The sequence below is a fragment of the Mandrillus leucophaeus genome, unplaced genomic scaffold (genome assembly GCF_000951045.1).
Source record: "Mandrillus leucophaeus isolate KB7577 unplaced genomic scaffold, Mleu.le_1.0 Scaffold769, whole genome shotgun sequence".
Classification (NCBI taxonomy): Eukaryota; Metazoa; Chordata; class Mammalia; order Primates; family Cercopithecidae; genus Mandrillus; species Mandrillus leucophaeus.
In genome coordinates this window covers 1,938,501-1,951,302 of record NW_012108352.1, presented here as the reverse complement: position 1 = coordinate 1,951,302, position 12,802 = coordinate 1,938,501, and the positions used below count along the sequence as shown (strand labels likewise).

The following is a 12,802-nucleotide window of genomic DNA, read 5'->3' as shown; positions in this document are numbered from 1 at the left end:
GTGACACCTAAAACTCAAGAGTTTGGTTGATACCATTAAGCAAAAACTATTAGGCAGAAAGTCTCAGTAACAAGGACTATCCAACCAGTTGTATAGAATTCCGAATTCCAACATCCATTTTTGTTTTGAAGATATTTGTCATTATTATTTGGCATGGAGATAAAATAGACTTCTACCCAAGATGATGAATTATGAAGAATATGTCAAATCAATAAAAATGCAAAGTAAATAATTGTTAGCTATAACTATGGCAACTGTTACTGTGAAGGATTAAAAAAGGAGCACATCAGGAATTAGGATGTTAAATTAACATTAATGATGTAGCTTAAATAGAAAATCCTGTTTTTAAGACATTACTCTATAAGAAACAACAAGATGGTTGAGTAGAAGCAGCTGGTGTGTGCTGTTCTCATAGGGAAAAGACAGAGTGGTGAGTAAACACTATCTCTTCAAGTGATAATCCAGGAAACCACATTGGGATTCATAAAAAAAGCAATGGTGCCACATGAACACCAGTAAAAACTGAAGTAGGACAATTGACTACCTGGGATTGGTGCAGAGCCAGGGGAGGCTCCCTACCATGAGAAAAGAGTGAGTGAGGGGGAATCCTTGGGGACTCAAATTTATGCCACAAACCTTTGAGGTTATGGCCACTGAAGATCTCCATTGGCATCCCCGGGCTTGTAGTCCAACACAGAAAGCTTCCTGGAGTCTCGGCAGAGCCACAGCTCAAGCTCATATTCAGCCCCATTGGTTTTGTTTCCTTGTGCCAGCTTTCATAGCCCTGCCAACAAGGGAGGCCAGGCTCTCTCACACTTCCCTAAGATAGGGGCTATATTCATGATGGTAAGGAGCAGAGAGACCACAAGCCCCACCTCGGCTGTACCTCATCAGGCAAGGTCCATTGGCTGGGGTCCCTGGAACAACCACCCGACCCCTGCCTGAGCACTCCAGCTGGTTGTGGCTCTGCATTTCTCTGAAACACAGCTACGAGAAGTAACTTACAGGTCTGCTGCAATTGCTATTGTTGTGGACCCCACCACTGCTGCTCTCAGGCTGGGGAGGGAGCAAAGAATCCAAGAAATATAGTGGACCTCCAGCAAGCCACAGCTGCCCTACGAAAAGGTATCCAGACTGTTTTCCACATCTGACCCTGCTTCTGCTGCTCCTCACTGGGCAGAGCCTCTTGGCTTTGGTCCATAGTGCAGCCACCTCACACCTGCTTAATCACATTGGTCCATGGCAGCTCTGTATTTCTCCAGGATGGAGCTCCCAGAGACAACTGACAGACCCTCTGCCATTGCTGCCACCATGATACCCACCCCTGCTCCCCCCAGGCTAGGAGGAAACAAAGAGCCTGATTGTTTCCACATGCCTACAGTATGCGACAGCCATTTTATATAGAAGAGTTTAGACTGTCTTTAATGTGAACTGAGCACCCTGTTCTTTGTCAGGCAGTCTCCCACTCCCCACCCTCAGCTTGGTCCTGCAGTACAGCAGCCCCACTCCTGGCTGATCATCACAATCAGCAATGGCTCTGCATTTCTCTGGGGTGGAGTTCCCAGACGCAACGAACAGCCTCTCTGCCACTGCTGCCACTGTGGTATCCTGCCTTGCTGCCCCAGTGATGGAAAGGGAACAATTCGCCTGTTGGCTGTGTTCATATCACCAGCATGCTGTAGCCACCCTACAGAGGGAAGGTCAGACTGTCTTCCCTGTTAGCCCTTGCCCCCACTGCTCTTCACAAGGCAGGGCTCCCTAGCATGGGTCATAGCACACATACCACACCCCCAGCTGATTACTAATCAGCCATGGTTTTTCATTTAGCTGAGATGGAACCCCCAGAGTCATCTGACAGGCCCTCTGCCACTGCTGCTGCCATGGTCCCCACCCCTGCTGCCTCCAAGCTAAGGAGGGAAGAAAAATCTTCACCACACTCCGGGGTGGCAGTGCACAGCTTGGGAGTGTTGAACTGAGATCTGTGACCAGCACTCTAAAAGGAGGGGAGTTTACACTCCCAGAGCACTGAGAGGGGTGAGTTGCAAGGGCTCATGGGCTGTCACAGGAGTGGAGCATGCCTACCTCCACAAAGACAGCCCAGAAAATGTGAGGCCTATCTCCTTCTTGTCTGCAGCCTCTGCCTGAGGAAGCCCCATGAACCAAAACAGCTAAGAAAAGAGGAACTGACACAGTGCCAGTGATGTGAGGAGGCTTCCCTAAGGCCCAGGTGTGTAGCCAACGAGGTCATCTCTCTCCCTGTTGCAACACAGAGCACAGCTACAAATGCCAGGAAATACAAAGAAGCCAGTGGCTTAGTAAGAACCTACCTACTGCCATTACTCTTAAGAACCATCTACTGCATCTCGACCCAACTTAAAACACCAAAACTACTTAGCTAATATACCCCCCTATGGAACCAAGGGCAGTAATTCAGTCCCCAAAAAATAAAGACTCTACACAGAGCATTGGCTTTCTGAAACCATCTACAAACAAAGCTAATTGACTATACTCAGCATATAACCACAATTAAAAGAACATCAGCCCTTCCAGATGAGAAATAATTAGCACAAGAACTCTGGCAATTCAAAAAGTCAAAGTGTCTATGTACCTCCAAGGGAGTCCACTAGCTTTCCAATAATGTTTCTTAAGTCGGAAATAATAGATACAGAATTCAGAATCTGTATGACAAGGAAGCACATTGAGTTGCAAGAGAAGGTTGAAACTCAATCCAAGGAATCCAGTAAGATGATCCAAGAGCTGAAATACAATATAGCTATTTTAAGAAATAACCAAACTGAACTTTTAGAGCTGAAAAACTCACTACAAGAATTTCATAGTTCAATGTAAAGTATTAACAGCAGAATAGACCATGCTGAGCATAGAATTTCAGAGCTTGAAAAATGGTTCTGAGAATTAGACAAAAATGAAGAAACAAAGTTGTTAAAAAATGAACAAAACGTCCAATAAATAATGGGGCTATGTAAAGAGACCAAATATTTGACTCACTGGCATTTCTAGGAGAGAGAAGAATGGAGAAAAATAACTTGGAAAATACATTTGAGGATATAGTCCACGAAAATTTCTCTAATCTCACTAGAGAGATGGACATTCAAATCCAAGAAATACAAAGAATTCCAGCTAGATATTTTACAAGATGACCAACCACTAAGGCACCTAGTGATCAGATTCAACAAGCTCAATGCAAAATAAAAAAAGGTTAAAGGAAGCTAGAGAGAAGGATAAAGTCATATACAAAGCAAACTCCATCAGCTAGCAGCAGACATCTCAGCAGAAACATTATAAACAGAAGTGATTGCAGACCTATTTTCAAGATCCTTAAAGAAAAGAAATTCCAAGCAAGAATTCATATTCTTCAAAACTAAGATTCATAAGCAAAGAAGGAATAAATTCTTCTCAGACAGGCAAATGCTAAGGGAATTTATTTCAACTAGACCAGCCTTACAAAAGGGTCTTAAGGGAGTGCTATACATGGAACCAAAGGGGGAATAAAAAGGTTAGCACAAAAACACACTTAAGTACAAAGATCACAGGCACTATAAAACAATCACACAAACAAGTCTACCGAATAACCAGCTTACAACATGATGACAGAATCAAAACCTTACATATCAATACTAACCCTGAATGTAAATGGGCTAAATCCCCCCACATAAAAGACAAAGAGTAGCAAACTGGAAAAAATGATAAAACCTAACTATGTACAGTTTACAAGAGACCCAGCTCACATGCAGTGAAACCCACAGGCTCAAAGTAAAGGGATGAAGAAAGATCTACCATTCAAGTGGAAAACAACAACAAAAAGCAGGAGGTGACATTCTTATACTAGATAAAACAGATTTTAAACAAATAAAATTTAAAAAGTATGAAGAAGGGCAGACATAATAATATAGAGTACCAAGAAGAAGACTTAACTATTCTAACTATGTAGGCACCTAAATAAATATGCACTCAAATTTATAAAACAAGTTCCTCTTGGCCTATGAGAAGACTTAGAAAACTACACAATAATAGTGGGAGACTTCAACACCCCAAACAGCATTGAGGCAGACAACTGTCAAAGAAACATTAAACAGTACACTTGACCAAATGGACATAATACACATCTACAGAACACTCCATCAAACAACCACAGAATATACACTATTTTCACCTGCACACGGAACATATTCTAAGACAACCACCTGCTTGATCATAAAGCAAGTCTCAACAAATTTGAAACAGTTGAAATCATACCACTTAACAACCTCAGACCACAGTGCAATAAAAATACAAATGAATATCAAGAAAATCTCTCAAAACCACACAAGTAACTTGGAAATTGAACAACTTGCTCCTAAATTACTCCTGGGTGGATATCAAATTTATGTCAGAAATAAAAATAATTGAAATTAATGAAAATAGGGACAAAACTTACCAAATTGGAAACATTTTCCTTGAAAAGTTGAACAAGGCAAGGATGTCCATTCTCACCCCTCCTGTTTAACATAGTACTGAAAGCCCCAGCCAGAACAATTAGGAAGAGAAAGAAATAAAAAAAATCTAAATAGGAAAAGAATAAGTCAAACTATCTTTCCTGACATTATGATTCTATACCTAGAAAATGCTAAAGACTCCACGGAAAGACAACCAAATCTGAAAAATAATTTCGCTAATGTTTCAGAGGACAAAAAAGTCACTGTACAAAAATCAGTGGCATTTTTATAGATCAAAATGCCTAGGGTGAGACTCAGATCAAGAACACAATCCCACTTACAACAGCTACAAAGAAAATGAAATATCTAGGTATACAACTAACCAAGGAAGTGAAAGATCTCTACCAGGAGAACTACAAAACACTGCTGAAAGAAATCAGAGACAACACAAATAAATTTAAAAAAACATTCTGTGCTCATGGATTGGAAGAATCAATATAATAAAAAGGGCCATACTGCCCAAAGCAATTTACAAATTCACTGCTAGTCCTATCAAACTACCAATGCCATTCTTCACAGAATTAGGAAAAAAAAAAAAAAAAAAAAAAAAAAAAAAAAAAAAAAAACCTATTCTAAACTTTATATGGAACAACAACAAAAAAAGAGCCCAAGTAGTCTAAGAAAAAAGAACAAAGCCAGACACATCATACAGAGTTCAAACTATATTATAAGGCTACAGTAAACAAAACACCATGATATTAATATAAAAATAGACACATAGATTAATGGAAAAGAGTAGTAAACTCAGAAGTAAAACCACACACTTACAACTATCTGATCATCAACAAGGCTGACAAAACCAAGCAATGGGGGAACACTACCTATTCAATACATACTGCTTGGATAACTGGCTAGCTGTATGCAGAAGAATGAAACTGTACCCTTGCCTTTCATCATATACAAAAATTACTCCAAGATAAATTAATTAAATTTAAGATATCAATCTATAAAAAACTTAGAAGAAAACCTAGGAAATATATTTCTCAACATAGGCCTTGGCAAATAATTTTTGGCTGAGTTCTCAAAAGCTGCAAATATACGCCAAAAATTGGTAAGTGGTACATAATTAAAATCTTCTGCACAGCAAAAGAAACTATTAGTAAACAGACTACCTACACAATGGGAGAAAATATTTGCAAACTACACATCTGAAAAGGTCTAATATCCAGAAACTATAAGGAACTTAAACAATTCAATAGTTTAAAAAACAAATAAAAATATTAAGAAATGGGCAAAGTATAATCATAGACCCTTTTCAAAAGACATACATGCAGCCAACAATTACATATAAAAATACTAATCATTAGAGAAATGTAAATCAAAACCAGTCAGAATGCCTGTTTTTAAAAAATAAAAAATAGCAGATATTGATGAGGTTGTGGAAGAAAAGAAGTGCTTATACACTGTTGATGGGAATGTAAATTAGTTCAGCCACTATGGAAAGTAGTTGAGAGCTTTCTTAAATAACTTAGAGCTATTTCTTAAATAACACAGAGCTACCATTTGACCCATCAACACCATTACTTAATATATACACAAAGGAAAATAGATCATTATATCAAAAGACACATGCACTCACATGTTCATTGCTAGGCTCTTCACAATAGCAAAGACATGCAATCAACCTAGTGCCCATCAATGGTAGGCTAAATGAAAACAATATGGTACATATACATCATAGAATACTATGCAACCATAACAAGAATTAAATCATGTCTTTTGCAGCAACATGGATAAAGCTGGAGGACCTAATTCTAAGTGAACTAACACAAGAACCAAAAATCAAATACTGCATGTTCTCACTTATAAGTGGGAGCTCAGCATTGTGTACACAAGAACATAAACATGGGAATAATAGATATTAGAGACTACTAGTCAGGAGAGAGTGTGGGGCTTGGGTTGAAAAACTACCCATTAGGTACTAGGCCCAATACCTGGGTGCAATACACCCCTGTAACAAACCTGCACAAGTACCCCCTATTCCTAAAGTAAAAGTTGAAATAAAAAAAAACTGAGGCCAAAAAATCCTTTATGTTGTTTTAAAAATTAATAGGTAAGCTTGAAAGCAAGAAGACACCATCTTCAGGTACCATACATAATCTAATAAGAAACGCATAGCCATTAATTAGAGCAAAGTAATCCTTTATGAAACTGAGATAATTGACATATTTCCCAGGATAGTTTTTTTTTTGTGGCAAAATATCTCATAAATTTCAGGATATTTGGCTTTTCTGGACCCATTCACACTAAATGCCAATAATATCCAATACTCATTGCAACAAGTAATAATGCATCAACTAGAAAAAAATTTATTATGAGGTTAATTAAGCTCAAGTTTAAGGGTTCGCCATTACATGAACTCCTCCCAGAGCCCTGTACCTAATTTTGTATTTGTAAATTTGTATTATTCCTTAAAAGGCATTAAGAATTGTACAAAACTTCAGACCCCCTAGTTCTAGATTTTACCCTGACTCTTAAACATTTTCAAACTCCATCAGGCTAGGGAAGGAGGGACAGATACATTCTCAATTGAGAAACAGTGTTTTCAGGAAAATGGATATTTACACACATGTGATGATTGGAACTGAGCCTATCGTCTATTTGTGTGTTGGGTTCCTGAAAGTCATCCCCTCTATATATCCAAAAGTCTGAAAATGATTGTGACATGTGTGACCCTAAATGTGGATAAGGAAGACTCTTTTTCCCGGCCTCAAAATAATGGATTACTAGTGAATTTTTTGTCCTGAAATATGAGTCTAAGGAATTCATCTGCAATAAACCAATATCATTATGTGTTTCAACCATGTATGTTTGAGGGCTAAAATTACCAACTTATGTAAAAATTTTCAGCCAAAAAATTAAGACAATAAATCCTATGAGGATGATCTTATTAATAAAAATTACAAAATACCTCCCAAATTTCACCACTACAAGGCAAAGTTAGCATATGTAACAAATAGAAGAATTCACACTGCAGAAAATAAAAGTAATAACACGAACTTGAAGATCTTTTAATCTGTCTTTGGGTATAAAATAAAAGTCTTCTTTTTTTAATCAAGCTTATGAAACCAGTTCAGACTAAGAACCTCAAGAATGCTCTAGATTCCAGCTTGAGATGATCTTTTGGTTTGACTGTTGACTCTATCCTATTCTGAGAACAAAATCAACTTCTAGGAGTTTCAGACCGTTTAGAAATGTGAAATAAGCTATTGTTCATTTTCTTATAAACATAGTCATATATGTATATAACAAATTTTGTATACAACATTGAGATCATCACAAATTACCCAGCGTTTATTACTGTATCCCAAAGCAGTCATAAACCCTGGTTAACAGCACCTATTATAGATAATAATATCTATGTATAGAAGCAACTGTTGAAATCCTTTGGATTTTATGTATAGCAAAAAATTGGGGTTCTATGAAGAGGCTTGTATCTCAGCCCTTGTTTATTTCTTCTATGTTGTACTTCCATTTGGTACAGATATAATATATCCTGTATATATTATTTAGCTACAGAAAGCATCAAGTAATTTGAGCAAACTCATACTTTTTCATAGGTCATTAAATTTCACAATGCTCTTAATCTATTCCCTTTCAGAGGTGGAGAGTAGGAGATCCAAGCTAAAATGTTAAAAGTATATAACAAATAAATATGTTAAGATAAAATGAAATTTGAAATTAGTATATAGTTGAAATAGTGATAGAAGATTAATAAGATAAGGTCAGGAGTGATGATGGCTTAAAGATGTATGTTAAAATTACGTAGTATATCTTCCATACCAGGATGAAAACGTGGCTTAAGCTTTCAAGTAGAAAATGTGAACCCCGAAAATCTGAGACAAGTCTCAGTTAATTAAAAAAGTTTATTTTGCCAGGGTTGAGGATGCGGGTCTGTGACACAGCCTCCTGAGGTCCTGACGGTATGTTTCCGAAGTGGTCAGAGCACTGTTGGATTTTACAGATTCTAGGGAGACATGAGATATCGATCAACATATCCAAGATGAACATTGGTTTGGTCTGGAAAGGGACAACTCAAAGCAAAGGTGGGAAGACCGAAAGCAGGGAGAGGACTTCCAGGTCATAGGTAGGTAAGAGAAAATAGTTGCATTCTTTTGCATTCTGATTAGCCTCTCCCAGGGAGGGAATCAGATATGCATTTATCTCAGTGAGCAGAGGGGTGACTTTGAAAAGCGTGGGAGGCAGGTTGGCCCTAAGCAGTTTCCAGCTTGACTTTTCCCCTTTCACAAAAATGTAAAGCATTATTTTCTGATATTGCTTAATCCAAGAATATATTTAAAAGCATATAAATCTGGGATTAGAAAACACTTTCTTTAAATAGTGAATAGTTTAAATATTGCGAGCCATATGGTCTCAAACTCATATTCTTTGCTTTTTTTTTGTTTTCTGTTTGTTTTATATTAGTTTGTTTTATAGTCCTTAAAAACTGTAAAAGCCTTTCTTACCTCCCAGGCCATAAAAAAAACAGATCCATAAGTTTGCCAACCTCTGATATGGAAAATTTGATGGACTAAGCATTCTTCAAACAATTTTGCATAGATATTGCCTCTTTCTACTAAAATTTGCTGAGACAGCAATGCTAAATTTCAAGTCGTGCTTACTAATAAGTACCTGATTTATAACCCTTCTTATTTACCAGTTAATTATGAAAGCTATATTATTTCCCAGCAAGTCAAGTTAGGGATAGGATTACTATTGTCTTGAACAAGTTTACAAATCTGACTGCTATTTTTGTTTTCTTCAGAGCAGATGTCAATATGAGATTAGATATTCAAGACATATGTTTAAAGTAATGTTTATGGAAGATAAACAGAAAAAGCAGAGATAATCTTCATACAGGAATATTGAAACCTGTGAAAGAATAAACCATAGGGAGGTGGATTGAATATGAAAAGTTCCAGACTGCAGCACAGCTTTGAAAAAGATTTGATGAGGCCATAAAATAGTGCTATGTCCCACAGAGAATGCTCATACTCTGTTATTGACTGAGGTATTCCAGAAGAAATGTGGACTCAGCATAAGGCAGAAATATATCTAGAGGAGCAGTGGCTAGAATTTTCAGCCAACTATACTTCCCAGAGCAAAAGAGCTGAGTGACACATTTCCCTATCTGTCTATACTGACAAAACAACAACAACAACAACAACAAACAAACAAAAAACCCACAATTTTCTAAAGAATGGCAATTTTGTCAAATAATTATATATAAAAAAGCATCAGCAATTTAAAAAGAGAATTATTTCAGCCTTTTTTACGTTTTATTTTTTAAGTGGAAGATTTTTTTTTTTTTAACTCTGTATGTTGCTTTATGGGAGCAAGATTCCTGATCGGTATACAGTGATGTATTTACTAAACAGAGACCTGTGCAATAATTACATACTATCCATCTAGATAGGTTGTTACACTTTTGCCTATTGATGGAATAGTTCCATTTATCAAGTTTTATACATCAAAAAGCTTTTGAATTTCACCAGACTGTCCATTAATTCACCTCTGAAAAAGTGGCATTTAATTTCAGCAACTATATTTTACAGCATTAAAAAGCTTACGCATTAGGGTGCTTCTCTGCACAATGGCATTGAGCAGACAGAGCTGAGTCCCTTATCCCACCCAGATTCACAGTCACATTTGAGAGCTTTATACCAGAGAGCAGGGACAGTTACTGCTAACCATCACAGACTTCTTACTCTGAGAGCTTATCTTCTTGGCCACATTTTATATAGCCAATGAAGACATGCCAGCAACTGTCCCATGTATAACTTTGCATTAGAGCACCAGGTCTGTTGGATGGTGGTGGCAGGCACTATTACTTTATATCCAGGTAAAAGGCCAATTTTAAAAACTGCCACTTGGAGATAAAAATCAAGGGCACAATATACCCAGAAAAGTATTGAGCAATCTGGTATCCCAAATGATGTGAACACTTTCAGAAGCCAATGGTAAATTGAACCCACGTTTCCCAGCTATGGAGATATTAATACATTGATTCAAATCCCGTTACTCAATCCACATAGCCCTGAGGTCATCCTGCAAAGTGCGTATCAAAAAATAAGAAGTTAGGGTGACAAAGTTTGACAGTGATGTTTTACAAGTCAAACTTGGAAGGTCACAGTAAGCATACCTATGCTGAGAGAAAAGCATCAAATCCTTTGTGTACACATTTAGTTTTACTGTAACAAAGCAACTTATACACTTTTAACGTTTAAAACTGAGCATCATCTTTCCTTTCCAGTGAAACAAAAAGAAAATTTACAAATAAACAGGAACAAAATTACCATAGAGAATGCCAATTCCAAATAAGATCCTACAGGTTCTGCTGATTCTCCCATTGAGTGGTAGGGCTCAAGTCATCATTAGGAGAGAATTTATTTTTAAAAGTGTCATCTTAAACTGCAAGGATGTCTGTCAAATATCACAATTAAACATGCCAGAGGAGAAGCTGTGTTGTCAAAATGCCCCCTTAACCCATCCAGACATCTCAAACCCACCCTTTTCTGACCTTCTATGACCCCATTTTTTAAAGTCTTTTTTTTCTTTTTTTAAACAAGAGAAAGTAGACAGATACAAGTTGGTAAATGCTAACTGTCCATATTCACGTAGAGACATGCTGTACTCTCTAAGCCCAATATACAGAGAAAGGAGGAAAAAAGCGAGAATTCTATGCACTACTACACAGGCACTTAGCACCCTCCAGCTTCCAGCAAAGCGAAGGGAGCAGGTTTTTCTTTTATCCCACAGAGCTCGGTGGTGTTGATTCCATACAGTTTTTGTTGAGACAGGAAGGGATAAAAATGAACTTCGAACAGAAAGGGGTAGAGACTCTTTTCCCATTGTATTGTGCTCAAGGTATTTCCCCAAAAATAAGTTGAGAACCATGGAGTAGAGAAAAGAGACCTCAAGAACAGGGCGACTGAGCACAAGAGGAAAAAAAAAAAAAAAGATTGCAACTTGCTCCCAGGGACTGGAGAAAATTTTTAAAAAGGAAGGTTGGAATTCATCAGTGTTCTATTAGTTATCTTCTTCTTCATCCTCCTCTCTTTCCTCCCCTTCATCATCATCTTCATCTTCTTCACCTTCATCCTCATCTCCTTCTTCATCAATATCTTCTAATCTTTCCTCCTCTTAATCATCATCATCATCATCTTCTCCTTCTCCTTCTTCATCATCCATATCAGGAACCAAGTAGTACTGATATTTGGTCAATGGGTTTGACCAAATATCATCTTTGATGACCTCTCCTAACGCATCAGCACCTGCATCAGAAAGGTCAGTAAACCAGGTAAAGAAGCTCTCTGGTTCCTCATGCTGCCTCTTCCTGCTGGCTTTATTCTGCGTTTGACTTGAACTTTTCGTCAAATCCTTTCCAGATTTCCATTTGATTTCGGTGGACTTTGAAGATGGATCACCACTCTCACTCAGATGAAATTCTTTGGAGAGAACTTTATTTTCAAAGTAAGGATTTTCATCAAAATAAAAATTTATTCTGTAACCTGATTTAATATCTTCAAATTCTGTCACTTCAACTCTGGTCAAATAATGCAGTGCCTCTTCGTCTTCCTCCCCAAACAGTGCAGACACTTGTGGATGGTTGACAAATGTTGTCACCCAAAAATCTGGGATTTTGGCGATCAATTCTGACCTCTTCTGAAAAAATGGTTGGTGGAGTTTGTTATATTCCTGTTCTACTTTCAAAATCTCCTCACTGGCTTGTTCATTAAGTCTGTCTATTTCATTTTGTACTTCATCAATGTGTTCAATTGCTTCTTGCTGTTCTTTTTCTCCCTTCTTCGGCAAGCCTGCAGAAGCCGGTGTCTCCTCCGGTCCCAGAGCAGGCGGTGGTCTTGGTTTCTTCTTTTGAGGCAGGAGTGAAGACTGCCCTTTAGGGGCCATGCTGTTTGGGAAGTCCTAGAACCAGACCACGAGTCTCCTCGCCCGTCCGGAAGCAGGCTGAATACTGGAAGATTTTTATTATTTTATTTGTATAGCTTTTTTATTTTTAATTTTTATGAGTACATAATGGGTGTATATATTTATGGGGCATATAAAATGTTTTGATAGGGGCATGCAATATGAAATAGTTAACCACTTCAAAGAGAATGGGGTATCCATTTCCTCAAGCATTTATCCTTTGAGTTACAAACAATCCAATTACACTCGTGAAGTTGTTGAAAAATGTACAATTAAGTTATTGTTGATTTTAGTCACCCTGTTGTACTATCAAATAGTAGGTCTTATTCATTCATTTGATAATAGAATTGAATTGCTAGTTGTGGAGTTTTGCATCTATA

General features: G+C 37.6%; 1 pseudogene across 1 annotated transcript; it reads right to left on the bottom strand.

The window, feature by feature from the left end:
• Positions 1 to 11,476: 11,476 nt before the first annotated feature.
• Positions 11,477 to 12,465, bottom strand: LOC105529490 (annotated as a pseudogene). The gene is made up of 2 exons (XR_001004518.1): positions 11,588 to 12,465; positions 11,477 to 11,546 (listed from the first exon to the last, which is right to left on the bottom strand). The product of XR_001004518.1 is annotated as a protein SET pseudogene (transcript).
• Positions 12,466 to 12,802: the final 337 nt, after the last annotated feature.